The 23,516-nt window shown below is 35.6% G+C and overlaps 1 protein-coding gene across 1 annotated transcript in view; it reads right to left on the bottom strand.

The window, feature by feature from the left end:
• Positions 1–16,301, bottom strand: part of arhgap24 (Rho GTPase activating protein 24) — a 123,529-nt gene extending 107,228 nt beyond the window's left edge. Inside the window, exon 1 of the mRNA XM_058758727.1 lies at positions 15,876–16,301. The gene's annotated coding sequence lies outside the window, so the exon portion shown is untranslated. The remainder of the gene's footprint in view (positions 1–15,875) is intronic.
• Between the last annotated feature and the right edge of the window lie 7,215 nt (positions 16,302–23,516).

Here is a 23,516-nt window from a genome sequence, read left to right as displayed (position 1 = left end):
TGCATTTATTTGATGACAAATATTGTAAAAAACTATTCCTGTGAAATATTATTACAATTTAAAATGTTTTCTATTTTAATACATTTTAATATATAATATTATACACAATAGTATTTATTCCTATGAAGGCAAAGCTGAATTGTAAGCAGCCATTATTGTGATACATTGTTCTCAGGATTTCTTTTATGAATAGAAAATTCAACAGAATTGCATTTATTTGAAACAGAAATATTTTGTAACGTTATAAATGTCTTTATTGTCATTTTTGATCAATTTAATGCATCCTCACTGAATAAAAGTAGAATAAAAAATAAATAAAAAATATTTAAAAAATAAAAATAAATGCATACAGCTTTTTAAATATAATTATTTTAAATTAATAATAAAGAAAATAAATTTCATGAGGAATTCTAATGGACTCACCATTGACATGGAATACCTAGATAGAGCTATCTATGGACTCAACCCCATATTTCACTTTTTTTTTCTTTTTTCGCCAAGCCAATCATCACATCATGTCACGGTCTGACCTCTGACCCTGCTAGTTTTATGTTATGACCTACTGACATCAACTTTCGCAATGACCAAAGATGTTTGCTTTATGAATTCAGGTAGCATTTGAAATAAAAGCTCAGCAAATCTGGTCACCAGAGAGGAAGTGACCTCTAGTGCACTTTTAACCGATCTCCTCTACAACTCTCCGCTCTCTAGCTCTTCCTTTCCATTTTCTCTCACCTTCCCAAACGCAAACCCATCTAGTGTTAGCAGTTGGAATAAGATTCTGCTTTTCATGAGTCTACGAGATCACCAGACGTTCCCACAACAACATTCTGCTCAAGAGATTAAAATCGTGAGCCAGGGGATGCCGTCCAGGAACAAAGCATTCAAAATTTAACTTCTAAACAGTTGCTGGGAGCTGGAATTATAAGTGTGTATCTGTCCGCCACAAGAGACGCAAGACTGGGAATCACATATCTGCAAAACGGGGCAGTCGGCCAAACACCTGACGTTCATTTAAGTGACTGTCTGACAGCCAGACATGCAGGCATGAAATCATAAAGGGTGCTTTATGTGAGTGTTTATGATTTTAGATGAAATCTTTCAGAGATGGAGGGGTGGAACGAGCTGCCAGACTAGAATCTTCACATTTGTGCCCATCGAGATATCAATATCATATCACGCCTGTCAGTGGAGATTTGTTACTCGCTGCCTCAGCACATATGCGTGATGTGTGCTGTTTGTGTGTGTGTGATACCATTTCCTTTGAGTAAGTTTTTATTTTTTATTCCACTCACTCTTCCATTCAAATCAAAGAGCAGCACTGGACTTTAAGCTGAGGAGACATTCATTGCAATTGGTCTTTTTTCTCAGTGCGACCTCATTCTTTCAGAGCAGACAGGAGGTTCCTATCTACCTAGACAGCATTGTAGATGCACTCTTGATTGTTCAAAATATTACACAGCAAAACTGCTGCCTTAAAAAAAAGTCCTAGTCAAAACATGCAAACTTTCTCAGCATATTCTACACTGATTTTGAGCGAGTTTTGTTTACAGTAAACATGGCAAAGCGTGTTAAAAATATACACTTCTGCTGGATACTGACAATTAGTCAAAACATTCATTTAATTTTGGCAAAATTTAAACATATATTTATAATTTTGACAAAAATGTCAAGCAGCATTGGGTATATCATATTGCAGCAACAGGCAAACCCAGAATGCATTGCAATAAGCTCAGTATTGAAAATTGATAGAAAATAGTTCTATATAATTAAAAACAACTATTTAATCTAATATTTGCATGTTTTTGTACCAAACAGTCTAAAGAAATCTCTTATGTTCACAAAGGCAGCATTTATTTGGTCAAAAATACAGTAAAGCAGTAAGAAAACAGTAAAGTAACCGTTTTTTTCCTTCTTTTATTTTCATATATTTTAAAATGTAACTTATTTTTGTGATGCAAAGCTGAATTTTCATCACTATTACTCCAGTCATTACTATTACTCATTCTAATATGCTGATTTGCTTAATAAACATTCTTATTATTAATATTAATGTTGCTTGATATTTGTGAAATTTAGTTTTTCAGGATTCTGAAAGTTAAAAAAAAACATTATTTGTTTGTAACAGAAATCTTTTGTAGCATTATAAATGTTTACTTTTGATCAATTTAATGTATCCTCACTGAATAAAAAGTATTAATTTCTTTGAATAAAACTGACTCAAAACTTTTGTATTAGCATAGTTTAACTCGGCAAACTTGGCTAACATCAGGTTCAGAATCAAGACGCTAACTATTGGAATTATAATTCTCACTATAAACCCTCAAATTTCTAAGCCTGATCTCACCATTATCCTTCATAACCCTGAGAAGATTACTTCAGGATTTATTATCTGATTTTGAGGTGAACATGTTGTATCTGCTGAAGAATCACTAGGCTCTCATGCAGAGCACAAAAGAGTAGCAGAAGTAATCCTCTTGTTCTTGTCTTATTTAGAGGTCAGGGCTTATTTTCTCTTGCTCTCTGTCTCACAACGACCTCATTAATGATTCAGACGGTGGCAGAGCCAGAACATGTTGAGCTCCAGACAGGATTCTGAAATACCGCCCCTGCATCTAATTTCCTCAAACAGCTGCGGAAATAAACTCAGATGACGGTGTTTCTCAATGCTGACAGCATCGGAGACCCAAAAAATGGTTCAAACAGGGACATGCACACTCTATTCTCCGATTTCTGGAGATGGGGTTGGTTTCAATACTTTGTCTTTTCGCCAATTTAATATACAGAATCAACAACTCTAAGTAAGCAATTTATAGGTTTATATCCCAGAAATGATTGCTCTGTTGGTTCACTCTTAAAAACAAAGGCTCCGAGAGGGTTTTGGCAATGCCACAGAAGAACCATTTTGGGTTCTTCAAAGGACCTTTCAGTGAACAGTTCTTAAAATAACTATTTGTGACCCTGGACCACAAAACCAGTCTTAAGTCGCGGGGGTATATTTGTAGCAATAGCCAAAAATACATTGTATGGGTCAAAATTATTGATTTTCATTTTATGCCAAAAATCATTAGGACATTAAGTAAAGACCATGTTCCATGAAGATATTTTGTAAATTTCCAACAGTAAATATATCAAAACTTAATTTTTGATTAGTAATATGCATTTCTAAGAACTTCATTTGGACAACTTTAAAGGCAATTTTCTCAGTATTTAGATTTTTTTGTACCCTCAGATTCCAGATTTTCAAATTGTTGTATCTCGGCCAAATAGTGTCCTATCCTAACAAACCATACATCAATGGAAAGCTTATTTATTCAGCTTTCAGATGGTGTATAAATCTCAATTTTGAAAAATTGACCCTTATGACTGGTTTTGTGGTCCAGGGTCACATTTGAGAAGAACATTTAAAAAATCTGAAGAACCCATAAATAACCTTTTGTGCAAAGAAAAGTCTCCATGGATGTTGAAATTTCTTCATGGAACCACTGATGCCCATAAAGAACCATTATTTTTAAGACTAAATACCAAAGAAGAACCATTTTGGGCTCCCCAAAGAATCTTTCAGTAAACAATTCTTAAAATAATGATTTTGTCTTAGTGTGAAGAACAATTTAAGGATCTAAAGAACCTTTTTCAAAGGTTGCATGGATCTTGGAACAATGAAACTTCATGGAACCATGGATGTCAACGCACAACCTTTATTTTTTGAGCATCTGAATAAAATCTCTTAACCATTGAGATGAATTTGGAATGATATAATTGATTTGTCTGACCAATGGCAAGTTTTGCACTCTCTCTCTCTCATATGTAGCATTGGAAAGTCTGATTCTTTCTAGTGAATCGGTTCACTTGAATAAATCATGTAAATGAACTACTGATTAGATGATTCCAGTCACTCCGCAGCATTTGGCTAATATTTTGTAAAAAAGCTGCGGCTCATCACTATGTTTAATAAATTATGCATTCTAGGTTGTTTTTAGTTGTATCTTGTGCAAAAGTAGCTGGACTATAAAGTTATATTGTCATGTTGTCGCATGCAGTAAAAGTAATTTCACAGTGACAAAAGCAGCACTGCCACGTTGTCATAAGCATGGAGGTGGCGGTGTGTGTAAGTGTGTGGGTTACGATGAACTCCAGATGTGCTGCTTTAGCAGTCTGCTCGACTACCGTCATCTGCTTAGCAAGTGCAGGGCTGCGGAGCAGAGTGAGACCCTGCTGAAGTCTCTGATGTATTGCCATCACACACACACACATATACATATAAACACATACTAAAGCTGTGTTTGGAATTGTATACTGTCACACTACTCTTATTATATCTGCAGCATTCAGTATGTAAACTGTGTGGAGTATGCAAATTTTCTCTATGCATGGAATACCAGGGTGACATACTGCATTTGCCAAAGTACATACAGTAGCTTCTGTATCCCAGAGTGCAATGTGCAATTGACAATTGACTTTTCATTTCCAAAAATAAACTCCAAGTAATATCATCCAATTTTTTTCTAGAAATATCTAATCTGATGAATTCAAAAGTGACTCAATTTACTTCCGTAATGCATCTTTTTCATTTGAGCGCACAATTTTTTTTTTTATGGAAAAAGGTGCCTGTGGTGACATTTCTGCAAAATAGTTTTACATTGCATGCATCGATTTTATCCCCAAAAAACATGAACCTATCAATGTTTTATTATCTTGGCTGTTGTATGTATCGCAGCTCTTACGCATTTCAAAATAGTGTAGCAACTATCATAATCCTAACCCTAAACCTAACCAGTAGTGTTAACCAAAGCAAACTTGAGAATTAAAAAGCATTTACTCAAGAAACAATATGACATTTTAGCCTGCTTTTACAGATCCTTGAGCTCTTGTATTATGACTTTTGTTTCACAAGACTCCACATCGCAAGTGTAACGCTGTACCAGGTGTGCTACCGAGCAAGTTTACTACATCAGAAAAGCCATGGAGCTGGTTAAGTGATGCAAATCATGGAGTTTCAGGTCATAGTCTGTATTAATTGATAATCTGCCCCATAATGATCATTTGTGTGAAAACAAACAAAAGTTTTAGGTGTTTCATTGCCTCTAGTGTTCATTTAAACTGGAAACTGCAGTGAATTGCATGTATGTATAGGTACATTTTGGAGTTTTGGAGTTCTGCAAAAATGTAGGTACAGGCACGTTTTTCCAATGAGCCCAGGTTATCCAAAACATGTTTTTGTCTCACTGACATCATTTAAACTTTATGATTATGTTACGTATCAGCCAAATACTGTAGCTATTTTTAGGCATCAATTTAGCAAATTTATAGAGGCCCAAATCCATTCTGGAAAGGAGCAGAATTCAACCATTTCACAATTTAGCCCTAAGCGTTTTCTCATGGAATAAATTCAAGCCTCTACTCAGAAATATGTCACATTATTAAAGAAAAATTGACCACTAACAGGAATTCATAGAATTTGACACTAAATTGTGCTAAAAATGCTAAATAAACACATGATACATACCATATGAAATATGCAATGTAATGTGGTCATGTGACAATGTAACATACTCAAGTTTGAAACTGTCATTGTACAACAATGTTTTCGCATATTATTTTTCAAAAACAATCAATGCAGTCAGCGTTTCATTCAGAACATAACCGTACAAATATATACACAACCACTGATTTTTGTCACCTGCTTCCTATACAGTAGGGCCACTCCACATAGATGCTGTTTATTAGTGGGTCCAAAGACCTTCTACAAGCTTGTTTTTGAGATTTGATTATTCTAATGCACCTGGTTTGAATGAGGCTATACAGAGCAGCATGAACACAGAAGAGTAAAACTCTGTCACCATGCCAAGTCTAAGGCTCTGTGATATATTAGTGCTGTCTACTGTCTGTGTGGGGCGTCACTGAAGTTTCCCATCTATAAACTCCTCTCTGAAGACCCAACAGCTGCGACAGGGACGCAGGGAATGCTCGAAACATCAAACACAGACTCTTACCACAATAATCAGAGACAAAATCTCCATTACATACTACAGAAACAACTTTTATCCCTCTCTCAATCAAAGATAATGACCTGGATGCTCTGCAGATGCCAAATATGATTAAAAAAAAATATTTGTTTGCTGTTCTCATTAGCAGGGCTTGGTAAATAACCACCTAGCAATCATCCAAAATCCTCTAGCAACCGCAAAATAACACTCTGGCAACCATTCACAACACAGTAGCAACTTAAAAGTTTAGCTTGTGTAAGCATCAGAAAATGTAAAAAATATAATTTCCTGTTTGCTTTGTATAAAATAGGCCTAATCATGATGAAAAGGCTACATAACAACCTCGTGTGTATAATTACAGCTAATAAAGTGTTAGCATACACATTAGAGAGATGAATGAAATCTAATGTCTCTGCTGTTGGAGTTGCACTCAATTTTGACGTTTGCATAATTTCCTTTTGTACGATTTAGAAAAGCCTCGCTCTTTTCCTCTATTATCATGTCAAACAACTGATGAGGCTAATGGGCTAACAAGCTAATAGCGGAGGTGAGGAGTTGGGCGTTGAGTGGGGCGCGTCTCTGTGTGTGAATGAGTGTGTGTGTGTGTGTTTGTGTACTTATGTGGGCGGATGATTGGTCTTCTGATGACGGAGACAGACTTGTCCTCTCGCACAGCCTCTCTGTCTGGCATAAAGGAGTTTATTGATGAGGTTCATGAATTAAATATTCCCTGCAGTCTGCTGAATAGAAATGCATTATTAATACTCATTTTTTATCAGATCTCTTTTCTTTTTTTGTAGTGTAAAAAAAAAAAACAGATATCAAAAAGTTACTCTTTAAATACATTTATTATATGTAAAACATTTATTTTATTTACAAACATTGTTACATTTTAACGTTTTTCAAATATATATATTTTAAAGCTTTAGACAAAACAGTATAAAGTTGGTCCATTTATCGGTTCATTATCGGCTTGTCATATTGCCAGAACTCATATGTCATGCATACCTTTGTTTCAATAATAATACATTTCAAATCAGTAATAAAATCTGACAATGACATCAAGATTTTGCTTCTTTGGCTGAATTTATACATGCGTGTTAAGTAAACAAACTATCAAAAAATGTGAGTGTTCAGTTTCCTCTCTCTACTACAGCAGTCTGCAGCTGTTTATTTGTTTATATCTTTGTATACCACAATTCTGGAATCATACACTGAATATCTCACACTCTTTGACCTTGGGACTGTGTATGTGTTTGTCTGTGGGAATATGAGAACAATGTCCATTAACAGGAACATTCATTCAAGAAAATCTCCAGAGGGAACAAAATCCCGATGTAGATGGTTAAACAATCTCTCACAGGACTGCGGATCTGACCGGAACACACTGATCCCCAACCTAATGAAAATTCACCATAAATCTTCAATTGTTTAACTGTGGTATCTGTATTTAGACTATATGGTAACCAAACAATAGGTAAAAACAATTGGCTCCTCATTAGCATAATACATCTCTATAAATGTATGGTTACTTTACAACAATCTGGTATTTTTAATGAACATATTTAAAAATTAAAAACACCTTTTTGACAAGAATCCCTCACTGAAAAATCCCCTAAATCCTTCAGTTCCCTAAAAGATTGTTTAGCAGGAATCTACATTATTTCCACCAAAATAGCATACTGAGTTAAATTTTTAGTATTTTAGTGCCATTTTATTACAATGTGAGTTATTTGCATGTAATACTGCAAAAACAACAAAAAATTGCAATGCAAAATTCAGAAAATTCTTCTAGTGGTCTTCTTTTTTTCTCGCTTTGCTTTTCTCAAAATCTGCGAACCATCTGCAAGGTCCAAGATTACCATGTACTCCTTCCAAAACACTTCCAGACAATTGTAAGACCACACTTTTGCAATCCTACAAGTCTTTTCTCATTGCCATCAACAGTTTGAGCTTGGCTTGCTTTTTGGAGCTCCCTTTTTTCATCTTAGACTGACTTTTGTCAAACAACCAATGAAGAAAACCAATTATGAGTTAGGTGTGCTGCCAATAGCTTCAAATAAAAGCATCTGTTAAATGACAACTTGCTGTACATTCACAGATCAATGAAGTTTTATAACCACAGCATCTATGTTTCTGCTAACAAGTAAAAGCTCTGGACTGTTCTCTGCAGAAACTGCAGCATGACTGTGAAAGTTTCTCTAACATTAACATGCAGATCCAGTCATTCACTGCAGTGAAACCTCAGCCAATGACTCACACACTTTATTAATCGCTTCTGATCAATGTTAGAGAACGAATAAACATTTTAAACCACCCATTTGGAATAAGTGAACAATGGACGGTTTACTTAGAGCAAAGACCACTGGCTTTCATTACAATGGACAGACAAGATTGTGTATTGTATGTGTCTGCCAACATTGATCAATGAAAAACAGAAAGATCCCAGCAATTATGTTCAGAAATTTCTGTCAATGCTTGGCTAGTGTTCCCTGGCACACGGATGAAGAAAACATCCTGTGCAATCTTCTGTAACAGACATCTCCATCAGATATAATGGATTACTTGACAACAAGACTTTTCCTGCAAGCCCTATGCCAATGGAAATGTGTGTCTCGCAGGTGATTACTTTGTGATTTCAGATTTCCCATCTAAAATTGAATATGACCTGTTTTTCTCACAGAAGAAAAACTGATGAAGCCAATTACCTATTGTTTTGCAGCTAACCTGGGCATCCTGTGACAAATCTAGAATATATGTGATTAACAGATAAGATATTTTCATGCTTCTCCTCATTTATTTTGACCTCTTTTTTGATTTTGAATATTTGGTGCACGTTCATTGACATCTTTCTGAATAAAATAACCATTGGATTTTCAAAATGTCATGTTTCATTCAACGCTACTTGCCATTTCTTTGTAATTTGTGAAATTGACTATCAATTTCTGAGTGAAAATTGTTTCTATACCATTTTTTTTTCCTGTGTATAAATATTTCAACTTTAAATATCTTTAAATATCTTCGTCCTATAAAACACATATTTATGAACTAGAAAGAGACCATAAATGTGGTAATTTGAGATCTCTCTTCTGTACCTGTTAGCTGAGTGTAGCATCTGCTCACGCTTAACACTCTGTGCTTGCTAAGCATGTTTACTCTGCACATGGGAATGTGACAGGGCTGAGCACACAGAGCTGGCCTCAGTGTTTGACACGGCTTTGTTTGGCCCTTTTATTACTGAGAACCACTTTCTCTAGCTCAAGAGCTGTGTTCGGGGGGGGAGTTCTGGCCACCTAGGCAACAATTTTATGCCTGGGATCACTGTTTTGCATAAATAATGAGATACTGTATGTCATTTTGCAATTATCTCATGTATCTTTTGTAAAATCCAGAATGCACTGCAAAGAGATCAATTAAATGTTTAGCCAAGATGGTGAATGGATGCAAAATGAAAATGTAACTATGTACTAAAAACTATCAAAAAAAGATCAAATCTAGCTTAAATGGAACCCAATTTTACCCAATATTTATTTATGTTACTGAATAAATAAATATAAATATATATAATTTTTGCATTGCTATTGAACACTGAAAGTCGTATACAAAGTATTGTACAACATTTTCATATAAATTTGTATTTATATGAAATTGTCATTTTTGTAACAACAATGTAAAAGTCAATTTAATGCATCCTTGTAAATAAAAGTAGTATTTTTTTTTTTTTTAAATACAGTGTTTCCATCAAAGGAATAAATTACATTTTAAAATATATTCAAATATTGTGAAATAATAGCAATTCACAATATTACAATTTTACTGTATTTGATCAAATAAATGCAGCCTTGGTGAGCGTAAAATGTTCTTTCAAAACAAATCTTAGTGACCCCAAACCTTTGAACAATATAGGGCCCAGAATATTATGGTCTTATATGTGACCCTGGACCACAAAACCAGTCTTAAGTGTCAAGTTTTCAAAATTGATATTTATACATCTGAAAGCTGAATGAATAAGCTTTCCATTGATGTGTGGTTTGTTATGATAGGACAATATTTGGCCGAGATACAACTCTTTGAAAATCTAGAATCTGAGGGTGCAAACAAATCTAAATATTGAGAAAATCGCCTTTAAAGTTGTCCAAATGAATTCTTAGCAATGCATATTACTAATAAAAAATGACATTTTGATATATTTACAGTAATAAATTTACAAAATATCCTCATGGAATATGATCTTTACTATACTAATGATTTTTGGCATAAAAGAAAAATAAAATTTTGTCCCTTACAGTGTATTTTTGGCTAATGCTACAAATATACCCCAGTGACTTAAGACTGGTTTTGTGATTCAGGGTCACATATATACTGATCTTAGCTAAAAGTTCAGTGCACCTGCACCAGATTCATCAACTAGAAATCTGATCCCTGGAGCTTCAACTAAATAACAGCCATTGTTGTGCAAAACCAAGAAAACCCACAAAACATTGATTATTAAAGGAGCATTAAGATGGAAAAGATGCATTAATCTGGCATTTTCAGTCGCCCCAAAGGGCAGTAAATCCCTTGAGTGGTCATGCATTCTTTATATCGGCCAGTTCTTTGTGTGTCTGTGAGTGAGGGAACTAAAACGGGCACGTTGCAGGCTTCACCCCAGCCATCTGTCTGTCTGTCTCTCTGCCTGTCTGTGCTTCAGTCTGACAGCTGCTAGTCACTTCTGTCTGCGGCTCCTGACAGCTAATGCTGTCTGCTAATGCTGATGGCCACTTTCAGCCCAACTGACCGTGAAACACAATGCCCCTGTACCAGACCAGAGAGCATTAGAGATATTGATGTTTGAAAAGACACACAGACGGAATTGTGTATTTTAGCCACGTTATGACCTTGAGTGTCAGGTTGCGTACCAAGATTTTAGCACAGAAAATGAAAGGAATGAAATTCATATCCTTTATGGATTAAGCAATTCCAGAATGCATTGCAAATGAGCTTAGTGGAAAAAAAGCATTCATCTATGGAAGACAAATGTTATTTAATTCGATACGATGCTATATATTACAGTGTATATAAAAAATAAAAGCTTTAAATGCTTAGAATATAAAAATATCTATCAGTCTGGCAAAACTTCTACATATGAGGATTGAGGCACGTATCAGTGTGTTGTTCTGGAGAAAACCTGCCAAAACCACAGAAGGATGTTAGAGACGTCTTTCTGGCAGAGTGCATGCACACAGTCAGGTATAAGGTCAAGGTTCGACTGCTGTTTGACTGACACATGTGGCATATGAATTACGTGAGTATGATGTCATAAGGGCTTTCTGTTTCCTTTCATCTTTAGATGATTTAGAAGCATTGGCAAAAGTAGAAATGGTTCCAATTCCTATTTCTGTTCTCAACTCAGCCATCTACTCTATGACATTATACTCACTTAATTCATATGGAAATGTCATAAGGGCTTTCTGTTTCCTTTCAACTTTAGATGTTTCGGAAGAATTAGCAAAAGTAGAAATGGTTCCACTTCCTGGTTCTATTCTCAACTTTTCAACTTGAATGTGTCAGGAGTTCAAATGTTTGATGTCAGTAAGTTTTGTTTGTTGTTGTTTTTTTCCTCAGCAAGGATACATTAAATTGAACAAAAGTAACAGTAAAGACATTTCTAATGTTACAAAAGTTGGGGAAAAAGTACTGAAAAAAAAGAAATGCTGTTTCTTGAGCAGCAAATCAGCATATGATTTCTGAAGGATCATGTGACACTGAAGACTGGAGAAATGGCTAAATTTACAATATTACCATTTTTAAAATAAATGCATACATTCATTTTTGAGAGCCTGGAAACAATCAATTTTCTTGGCCATTTCTGTTTTTTTTGTAAGTGTGACCTGTCGATACCGATTTTTGCCGATTCCGATTTTCATTCAGTAACGAAACACCGCTGTGTTGCTCGGAGACACAAAACAGTTCTGCTGTAGCTTTGATTGGAACTATTTTCATCAGCGAAATTGAGCAACAACAGTCAATACTGTGTCTAAAATGTAAGTCACTTAATTTCAACTTCTTGTTTATTGAACTACCATTATATAAAATCACATTGCAATCATGTTGAAGCATTTTGTTTGTGCAATGTTGCGTACCTAAATTATATATTATAAATTCCTTTTTTTTTGTTTACTACCGCAGTATGCATCTATAACTTTCTGTGTGTGCTGTTGCACTCATTTGTTTTGATTTCTGCACAAGCCTCTCTCACACACTCACTCAGGCTGCACAAGCCTCATCTGGCATGACATAAATACATTATCAGTCGCCGTCAAAATAGACCGGCAAATTTGTGAAAACGGTCATGTGCATATATATTGCACGGTCAGTCTATAGTTATGTGCACAGTGTTTACAAAGTGGCATCGCCATCTACTGGCCTGGCAGGCAAAATACAATATTTTTAGCCATTTTCATGGATCCGTATGAATGGATCATTTTAGCAACTTTGTCAAAAAAGGAAAAACTTAAATTTTTAGCGCATCATTGTTGTTTAAACATACTCTCAATGAGCATAAGAGACTTTCAAAAAAGTTTAAAAATCTTACAGAATTTTTGCATGGAACTATATATCAACAGTAAAGGAATATTTCAGCCCAAAATTAATATTTTAGCATAATTTACTCATTTTCCCCTTATTATTCAAAACCGTGTCCAGGATACTGTTTCATATACAAAAAGTTGAATGGACTATGTTTTCCATTCACTAAGTTTTAATATACAAGATTTTATAGTCCCTTTGTGGCACTTTTTGTCTGTTTTGGAGCTTGACGGGCCCAATCCCCCTCCACTTTAGTTGCACAGTTATTTCATACTGCAAAACCTAGAAGAGAAAAAAGGGTTTAAATTGACATTAGGTTGAGTACCTGATGACTGAAATGTTTTGGTGAAGTATATTGAGAAATGAAAAAGGTCACACTGTATATCTGTCTCATTGTCACAAGTCAGGTTCCAACTAATGTAATGTGAGGTTCTCGATTTATTAAAATACTCCTTGAGGAATCCTTCTTATATCTGTGAAAAATGCATGTAGGCATATGACTTTCTGACTCATTCGGGGAAATTTTAGCAGAAGTGGTTGGTAAGTCAACGGGCGTTGGCCTCGAGGCACCTCGCTGGCTTTTTTCGTATGAATAAGGGAAACAGAGTTGCTAAAAACAAACTCGGGAATCCAATTGTTAATTTAAGCATGATGATGATGATACTGCAGCCACCTTCAGATTGGGATGGCTTTGGCTGTGTCCTTTCTGTAATTTGGCAGAATGACTGACTCCAGTTCAGTGGCCCGCCCCGACTGCCTCTTTGTTTGAGGTTTGGACTGTTTAGACAAGTTAGACCATATTCTTAGTCTCCAGACCTTCACAACTAGGTGAGAAACTTTTGCCAAACCTAGAACTTTGCAGACCATAATTCAAGACAGTTGCCTTCTGTAGTGCCTTCTTGAAGAAATTATGGCACAGCATTGGTTCCCAAAAATGCTGAATATGCGCTTGACAACAACGCTGTACCTCATCATTGCATAATCAACTGATGAATTACACAAACATCTATTTTTATAAATGAATTTTATAAATAAATAAGAATGGGCAACAAAAAAAAAAGATGATGATTTCAGTATAAATTTCCCCCAAGCTGAAATGGTCCATGCCATGCTATTCACATTTATTTATTACTCTATACTCTTATTGTATTTCCAAATTCATCTATTATGTATTTCTCTTTAAAAATGTTAGGAAAAACATCTGAGACAAAGTACTTAAAACTGAAAACTTCAAACTCTGCCCATCACAAGCGTTTCGAAAAAAAGATAAAACCCTAAAACACTCTACTCTTGCAAGGAAAAGGAGAACGTCTGAGCTATTTTAACACTTTTCCTTCTTCAAATTGTCAAATCAAGTAGCCAGCAGCAGACATTTTAAACTAGCCTTGGCTCTACAACACTCTTCTCCATCACTTCTTTAGCAACTGATGAATTACTGCTGCCATGATTGCTTGCAAATCTACAGAAGCGTCAATTTTTAATGAATACGACAGGATAAAAGGTTCCAAAAAGCCTTTTTTTCAAAGTGATGCCATAGAAGAACCATTTTGGGTTCTCCAAGGAACCTTTCAGTGAACAGTTCTTAAAAAGGACCATTTTTTTCTAAGTGTGAAGAACATTTGAATAATCTAAGGAACTGTTATCCACTGTAAAGAACCTATTGTGTGATGCAAAAGTTCCATGGATGTTAATGGAACAACTGATGCCAATAAAGAACCTTACTTTTAATAGTGTAGCTGCAAAAGTGATGCAACTGTTTTGCTCTGACTTTGACTGCTCCCAACCATCCGATGAGATGGTTTGCAGTCTGCACAATGCTTGAATGAGACAGAGACAGACATGCCCGCATCACAAACACAATCACAGCATTGGGTCACAGAGGGTTTGATGGGGAAAAATGAAAGGAGATCAGTCCTCTAAATAGCCACAGTGATGTCGCTCTCTCTGTACTGGCAAATAATGTTCCTCCATCAACGTTAAAGCACCATAATGTGTGGTAATAAGGTTTGGAGATTGGAAGAGGGTTAGGACCTCCAGAACGTTTTGAATATGATGTTACCCTTTAAAAAGACAAATCACGAGTGAGATGTCTTTAGTATCTTAACTGTTTCTCATAGATAACAAAATTAAATATTTAAAAACACAGAGAAATACAGCATAACCCATTCTGTTTGTGAATTATTGCCGAACAGTGCGTTCTCTTCTCTTCCTGATATCATTTCCTACAGTGTCAGTGAGCTGACAGATTGTTGTTCGTTCCTGCTTCTTCCTTTCATTAGTTTCTATCTGCATCTCCATCTAGCTCTCCCCCTGTGCCGCTCTCCTCCACACCTCCTCTAACTCAACATAAACCTCAAAACTGCTGAGTTAACTCACTGTGAGTTTATTAGTACACAAAATGCTTATCTGCCTATAGAATAAGACCTCTTTAATATCTCAATTGTTGTAGATATGGGAATAAAAGAAGAGCAAATGGCTTAAATGCCCTGGTTTATCTCCTGAGGAAAAAGGCCCAGGTAATCTCATTTGTGTCTCCTTTAGAGTTTCATAGGAGATCTCAATCTCAAACTGTGCTCAGATTTGCCCAATTCTGCAAACAAAAGAAGAGATTTCCATATAAACTCAAACATTTTAACAGAGTCCACACTCTGCTACCCACATTTATTTATTACTCTATGGTCTTACTATCATTTGAGTCTATTATACTGTCTGAAATTAGAAAATAAATAAATATCTGAAACAAAGTACTTCAAACTGAGAACTCCAACCTCTGGATGTCCACCACAAGTGTTTCAAACAAAGCCCAAAAATAAGTAAATAAAAATGCTGTACTTTTGAATGGAAAAGGAGAACATCTAAGCTATTTTTAACACTTCTCCTTCAAATTGTCAAATAGACAACAGCTGTAGAAATATGAAACTAGCTTTGTCCAACGGTGAGGTCTATGGAACTTATTAGAATGGCTTGTTTTAAAGGTATATGAGTAGTTGATAGTTAACATGTCCATATATTTTATACCTTTTTAAGTAGGCTACAGTATATCACACACAGCTGCATGACATTTCATAAAAAAGAAAAAATATAGATAGATATATAAATAAAAAGGGAAGAAGCAACTGCATCATACACATACACACTGATTCATCATGTGTTTCTGTGGCTATGACACACACATGCACACATAGACAAAATTTCTGGAGCTGGGTGACCTTTACATTACAGCCAAGCAAAAAAATACACACAACAGCAAAATGACCACATGCACACACAGCCAACTTATCATTAGCAGCATCCAAATGACTATAAACAGACTATTATTACCTTAAAAACTGCTATCCAAAGAACGTCCACAGAAACGCAGTGGGGAAAAATGTCAATAAAAGACAAAACAAATCCAGTGCGTGACTCAGACCGGTACAGGATTCACTGTGATCCAAGATTCAATCCCGAACGTGACTCTGTCCGATACAAGTGCATTACTGAGTCAAAAAGCCCGGTAAAAAGTCTATAGCTGCAACCGTAAAATCAAAATGCTCCATGGGGCAGCCGTGAACCGAAAACACCAGAGCTGTCATAAACTTTTCCCCTCACTGCTCACACCATCTGCATTGGAGTCTCTGGGGAAATCGACTGGCTCCGTTTGCTCTCAGGACGGCCACTGGGGGCTTTGACTTCAGCCCCTCAACGTACACACTTCTGAGACAGTCCTCACACACTACATGAGTCTTCCCGATACACACACGGACAGAAGGACTGCGACCTCAGAGGGAGGGAGAGCGTGTTTGAGGAAGTGTGTGAGAGGAGGAGAGATCCGAACACCTCACACACAAACTCCCTGATCGGTTCAGATCACACACACACTCGCAGTGTGACAGTCCGGCTTCCTCGCTGCCGCGTTTGACACCCTAAACGCTAAATGGAAATGTCTTTTTTGTACTTTAAGTTCTTTATTGTATTTTTAGTGTTTTCATACGCTTTTGGTCTAGAAATGTTAGCACCTGCAGTACAGAATCGTTCACAAGCAGCTCACGCAGGTGTTAAACTTAATAGACTTCCTCCAGCGCTTGAAAATGATGGATGGATTTGCTGAGTTCTTTTTAAATGGATTGTAAGCAAATATCCACTTAATCCAGTCAACTTTTTGTTCTCTTTTTTATAAAATTAGAAGTGCGAGAGTGAACTGTTCTAAATCGACTCGAAAAGAAGATTTCTTGACATTTATTATTTTTTGAAAAATTAAACAAAAAAGTCCCATATATATATATATATATATATATATATATATATATTAGTGCTGTCAATCGATTAAAGAAATTAACTAATTAATCGCACGTTTTTCTGAAATTAATCACGATTAATCCCACCTAACATTAACGTTTTTAAATATACTTTTATATTGCAATAATTTCACATTCAATCTTCAAATGAATGTACAAACAACAGACATTTAATGACTGAAGGACGTACAGTATCACTGACACCAATACTACTGATTTCTCTATAAAACTGCTCTTAGGACTGTAGACTATATACTATAGCTATATATAGACTATGATCTATAGCCATTCAACATTACAGTCTAATTGAGAGCTATCAATTTTAACATTTATTAGACTTTAAAAAAATAACTTCTAATTTAAGTGAACTTAAAACAATCTTCACATAAACCCATTATAATAAATGTCATATTTACCTGTGTCCTTCAGCAGAAATATACAGAAATTGAAATTGAAGTTATCAAACACTAAATTCTAAATTAAATACAGATGAATCCTTAAAGCTATATAAAAGTTATTGATTTCCTCTTTTTTTTTCTTTTGTCCTGTAACGAACAGACATCACAGCAGCTGGTTATTAGGTTGTTTTGGCTGCTATTTCATCAAGAGCTGTCGCTGCTGAACATAGCGCTGATCTGACACACATCATATTTTCTCTCAACTCTCTTCACCTTTTCTGACCCACTTCAGGTCTTAAAGTCTCTATTAATGAGCTGACGAGTTGAATCGGGTGTGTTAGATGAGGGAGACAGTGCTGGGCTGCTCCAGGACACTTTTGAAAACCATTTTAGAGACATGTTCATAAATGTGACTCATATAAAATATATTACATGCATGCACAGTTTTAAGGCAGCTTTAATCGCCTTTTTGGTAACTTCATGACTTAACTGACCGCGACATTGCATGCACGTAGTTTATTTCCCGCTTTGATATGAAGGAATACAGGCTATTGCCAGCGCCTTTGTGCGTGCAATGGAAGAGCGCGAGCCCAGTACCGTTTCCGCTCTCGTTTGACTCGCGCCTGGCGCTGAAGTGAAGTGGAGCGCGCGTCTGTAAGCAGCAGTTTTGAGTGGGGTGGCCAACCGTAGCCCCGCCCCTGCGTTAATTGCGTTAAATATTTTTAACTCGTTAAACTGAAAAAAAATAATCGCCTGCGTTAACGCGCTAATTTTGAGGGCATAGATAATTTTTTTTAATCTAGATTAATCTCACTGTAATCTTGGAATTAATCTAGATTAATAAAATGGCTCATTTGAATTCTGCCAAGTAGATCAGAATAAGTTCACTACTAGTAGTAAACAACTAGCAGTCATCAAGAATTTAATATTGATAATAACATTGAAGACATTGTATGATTATTCCTTAAAGATAAGATTTTAATAGTTTTAGTAGTAGTAGCCTATTATGTTCTGCCCAATGTCTTCAAGTGAAACCGAACTTTTATTTTGACCGTGAGGATAGTCTTTCTCAAATGAAACGCTCGAATGCTCATGAAGTGACTCTCAGAGCAGTTCTGGAGATGTTGTTCATGTATTTATGTCCTCATTTAGTGAGACGACAGACGTTAATATCGCCGCAAGCGTCACGCGGTCTTCTGTATGAGTAGTGAACAAACCCGTGCGTCTGCGCCATACATTAACACAGAGACACACAGAAGTCATATTTAAATAGACGTTTTTCGGCTTAATATTTACAAATAGGAGTGGGAGTGTGCTCACTTGTGTGTGCGCTTACGTTTATGTGTGTGCGCGTGTGTGTGTGTGTGTGTGCGAACCGGGCCGGAACTCCGCTGTGCGCGCGATACAGAGAGCGCGACCATGTAACGTAGAGACAGAAATGACTCGCCGATTTCTATTGGGAAGCTTCTTAAAAATAAATTTTCCCTGAAGCAAACCCGGCGGCTTCATAGCTGCATCCACGTTAGCACGCATACACACAGGTTCGAAGACTCGTTCTCGCCCCCTACAGTGCAATTCGGCAAGGTATACATCCGCGCTAAAATATCAAGGTGAAAGTCATCATAGCTTGCGTAGTATAGACCCAGCTCCCAACCCAACTTTGAGAATAGATTAACGGCGATATTTTTTTTATCGCCCGATAAGAGTCTCACGTTAACGCAGCACGTTAACGCCGATAACGGCCCACCACTAATATATATATATATATATGTGTGTGTGTGTGTGTGTATAGCCTATATATTTGGGAAAATTCTGCTTAATTAAGCAATTTTACTAATTTACTAAAATGTTAATATTTTTATTTTATATTGAAAATTTAAATACACACATACATATAAAATTACTATATAGCCTACTGTATTACTATATAATAACTATATTATAGTAATGTCTATAATGTCTGTAATCTAACAAGAACCACCATAATAATGGCATTTAAAAGTAACTAACTAACTACAATTGGCCTCTAAAATGTGCTTTGGCATTATGAAAATAATACCAAAGTTCAGGAAAAGCACTGAGGTTAAAATTTGAACTGGGCATTCATTCATTCATTCATTCAAAACGTTCACGCTTTAAGATGCAGACAGTTCTTTAAGTTAAAAAGAGTATTTTTTGGCTCAATCAGACTTTTATTTTGAGTTTATCAGATCAAAACTGATTCTAAATTGCTTTGGTTATACAAATTTGCCAGAAAAGTCCCTACAGTGTTATGACTAAATGAGACTCTTTAGGATTCCAGCTGAATTGTCTGTCATTGTGGCACTTCAAACAGATGTCTAACATCAGACACCCGACTGCATTCCTGAGCATTGCTTTCATGACTTCCTTATCAAACCATCAAACATATCGTCACGATTTGTGGCAGCAGGGTAGAGCTCCACAATGCTAAACTAAACCAAAAAATGTCTTTGGCATAACAAAATGTATGCAAAAATAAGCACTGCTGTAATCCAAAGTGGGAAAACAATGTCAGTGCTTAAAATGAAAAGATGTCAAAGCAAATGTTGTGTAAGAAATATGATTATCTTTCAATTAAACCCAGAGGCCAAATATTGCGTGGACAGAGAGTGTGCATGTACTGTAATATTGGAGATTGCTTTACAGTTTCAAGTGGATAGAGTCAGGCAGGAGGAGAGAGAGGGAGGGTTTGATGGCTGTTGTAGACTTTATTACTGCTGGTGTGAATTATTGAGTTTTTTACAGGTTTGAGACTGATGGCCGCCACTGTATAAGTGTATAAGACGGTCACTCAGCCCATAGTCTTTACACAGGACTTGCATACTGTATGTAACATGAACAAGAATGGGCACTGAAAAATGTCCATGTGTTGCAGGGCAGGCCTTTGAATATGCTTTAATTTGTATGTCTTTATGTACAGCACTGATGATCAGTTCTTTTTATAGAACATAATGGGTCAATGTGATCAAGGTCTCAATTTGGATCTAATGGGATCTGATTTGGGGTTTGATTCTGGATCTGAATTTGAAACTGAATATAGTTTTGGGTATAGATCTGGGTCTAGATTTGGATTTGAAATGTGGATTTGAATCTGGATCTGAACATAGCTTTGGATCATGTTTTTGACCTTGATCTGGGTTAGATTTAGAAGTTTATTTGAATCTGAATTTGGATCTGAAAACAGATTTGGATGTTTTTGGGGGTCTGGATCTGAATGAAATCATGCCAGGGCTTTGAATATAGTTTTGGATCTGGATCAAGGTGTAGATTTAAATATGGATTTGAATCTGACTTTGGATCTTAATCTGGATCTGTGTGTATATTTAAATGTGGATGTGAATTTGGATCTAAACACAGATTTGTATCAGGTTTTATGTATGGAACTGGATCTAGATTTAAATGTGGATATGTATTTGAATTTGGATTTAGATCTGAATGAAATCTGACTCGTTCAAGGCCTTTGAATATAACTTTGGATCTGGATCAAGGTGTAGATTTAGATATGAATTTGAATCTGACTTTTGGATCTGAATCTGAACATGATTATGAATCTGGATCTGGGTGTAAATTTGAATGTGGATTTGAATCTGAACACAGTTTTGGATCTGGTTTGAGTCTGGATCTAGATTTGAATGTGGATTTATATTTGAATTGGGATCTGGATCTATATTAAATCAGATTTGAAAATAAATTAAACCTGGTCTAGTCTTTCTGTAGTGATGCACACTTCCTATTATTTTCCAATTTAAATGAATGTTGTTTACATAAGACTATAGATTGGCATGCTGCTTTAACAGAAAAACAGCATATTAAATATTTAGCGTCTGGAAAACCTTATTTATTCAGTCAGTAAGAAGTAGAACATAAAAATAACTAAACATTCACTTGTGGGTTTGATAAATTTATCCTTTGCAAATACTCTACCTCAAACATTTGGTTGCAATTATCACTCTGACCTGCTTTAAGGCCCATTGGGTATGAACATCTAACAACATTAACTTTAACCCTTTTAAAACTAACTTTAAATTATTTTGGAGCTGTTTATTCTGGGCTGATGCCTCAGATTTAATGCAGCGTGATACTGTGAAAACTTACTGGTCAAGTCAATTTACACTACACTGACCTTTAATGTATAATAAAAAGTATAAATATCCATATCATGATTGCAGCAATTAAAAATATTAACCTTTTTCTGTATCCAGATGGAGATCTTGCCCCATTTCATTGGCACTATGTGCCGTACACTCAAGACGTTCCAGATCTCTGTGTCATAATTAATCACTGTGGTTACATTGGCCAGCCATGCTGGATGGAGTGCAGAAGTCACCCACTGTGCAACAGCTGCTGATATTCCATTTCCCACAATGCACAAGGAGAGACAGAGGTCACAGCGCTTACTGGGATCATCAAACTGTTGCCGTGGTGACCAACCATTGGAAAGTGTGACTCATGATAGAAGGTTTTTGAACTATTTTTGAACTATTAAAGCACAAAGATTCATTATTTATTGAACACCATTTGTACTCATTAGACTCTTGGCTATATTAAAGATCCATTCAGTTTTGACATCAAGTCTCTGGGGTGCCCTCTAGTGTTATGAAGAATATGCTTCTTCTGTATAAATGTGCAAACAATAAATTTAAAGGAATAGTTCACCCAAAGAAACAGTGGAAAAATTTAACCATTTATTCGCCAATGGATCATCTGAAATGAATGGGAGCCATCAGAATGAGAGTCCAAACAGCTGATAAAAACATCACAATAATCCACACCGCTCCAGTCCATCAGTTAATGTCTTGTGAATTGAGAAGCTGCGTGTTTGTAAAAAAAAACAGTCGATCATTAAAGCGTTTTAACCGTAAACTGTTGCTTCTGGCTACTGAAAAAGTCCATCCCCCCTTACCAAAAAGTAGTATACTTCAAGTTTATTTCATTAAGTATACTCAAGTAAAGGTCAAGTATATTTTTAAGTATACAAATATCAGTGTACTAGCAGTATACTTGTTAGTGTACTATTTCAATACTCCTTGGGACTAAATTGGCCCACTTTATTGTATATAAAAGTATATTTTTAAGTATACTTTAAGTATAATAGTAGTAAACTTTGAGTACACAATTAGTTTACATCAAAGATTTTAGCTTGTACTGCAACTATACTAAAAGTGAACTTATAGGTATACTGATAGTTTACTAATTAAATACTTGTAGTAGCATTTTTAGTACACTTTCAAGTGTAGTCCCAGTAAACTACTAGTTTAGTAGTTTTACACTGCAAGTATACTCGTAAGTTTTCTTTAAGTGAACTTTACATCATGCTTTAAGTATACTACTATGTCCCTATTTAGGTATTAATTTGTATATATTTTGTTATATGAATATCTGAACATACAAAACATCAAAAGAAAGAACAGGGTATCTGCTTGTAAGCAAAAACATTTTATTCTAGCTTCATGCATTCTTTTTTTAAACACTTGAATGTGGTTAAGTTTCATAAATAAAAAATAAAGAAATAAACAACATTTTGAACAAAAAGCTGGAAAAAGACTGAACTGGATTCATAATGATAATCAAAACATAGATGGAGTCGATCAACACCCCAAAGCTTGACAGTCGTTATTACCTCTTCATTGGTTGACATTTTATTCCATAACGTTCCATAACACAGTTTTAGATTATATGTGGAAGCATCTGTTGTTTCAGTTTCTTCTTCACTTGTGTTTTTTTTTTTGGAAATTCTGTACAGAAGATGTGTACTAGCGCCCCCTACCGTATAACAATGAAAACACGGATTGTTGGAGCACAAGTATAGCTCAAATATATTTAGACTTTTTCTAAGTATAAGTCAAGTACACTTAAATGTCATTTTAAGTATATTTCTGAGAAGTACATAAAAAGTAAACTATATACTTTCTTATTTTAGTTTAAAAGAAGTATACTAGTAGCACACTTGAATAAACTTCTTTTTCGTAAGGGCCCTGTTGTCCTGTCACATCAAAATCCATCAACATTTTTGTTTAGAACTGTTTTAGACTGTTTTCACTTGTAAACAGTGTTTGATCAGTGCATATTTCTCTCCTGATTCAGACAAGATGACTTTTTCACTGTAGAAAGCAATATTATGGATAGAGGACTCTATCCATAATATTCCATTTTAGCTGGAAGAAATGGTTTGAAGTTGAAAATGTCTTAATGATGAATTTGTTTATTACAAATATGCAGCTTTTTGCATCACAAGACGTTAACTGATGGTCTGAAGTCATGTGGAT

The sequence above is a fragment of the Onychostoma macrolepis genome, chromosome 21 (genome assembly GCF_012432095.1).
Source record: "Onychostoma macrolepis isolate SWU-2019 chromosome 21, ASM1243209v1, whole genome shotgun sequence".
Taxonomy (NCBI): domain Eukaryota; kingdom Metazoa; phylum Chordata; class Actinopteri; order Cypriniformes; family Cyprinidae; genus Onychostoma; species Onychostoma macrolepis.
This window is presented reverse-complemented; position numbering and strand designations above follow the sequence as displayed.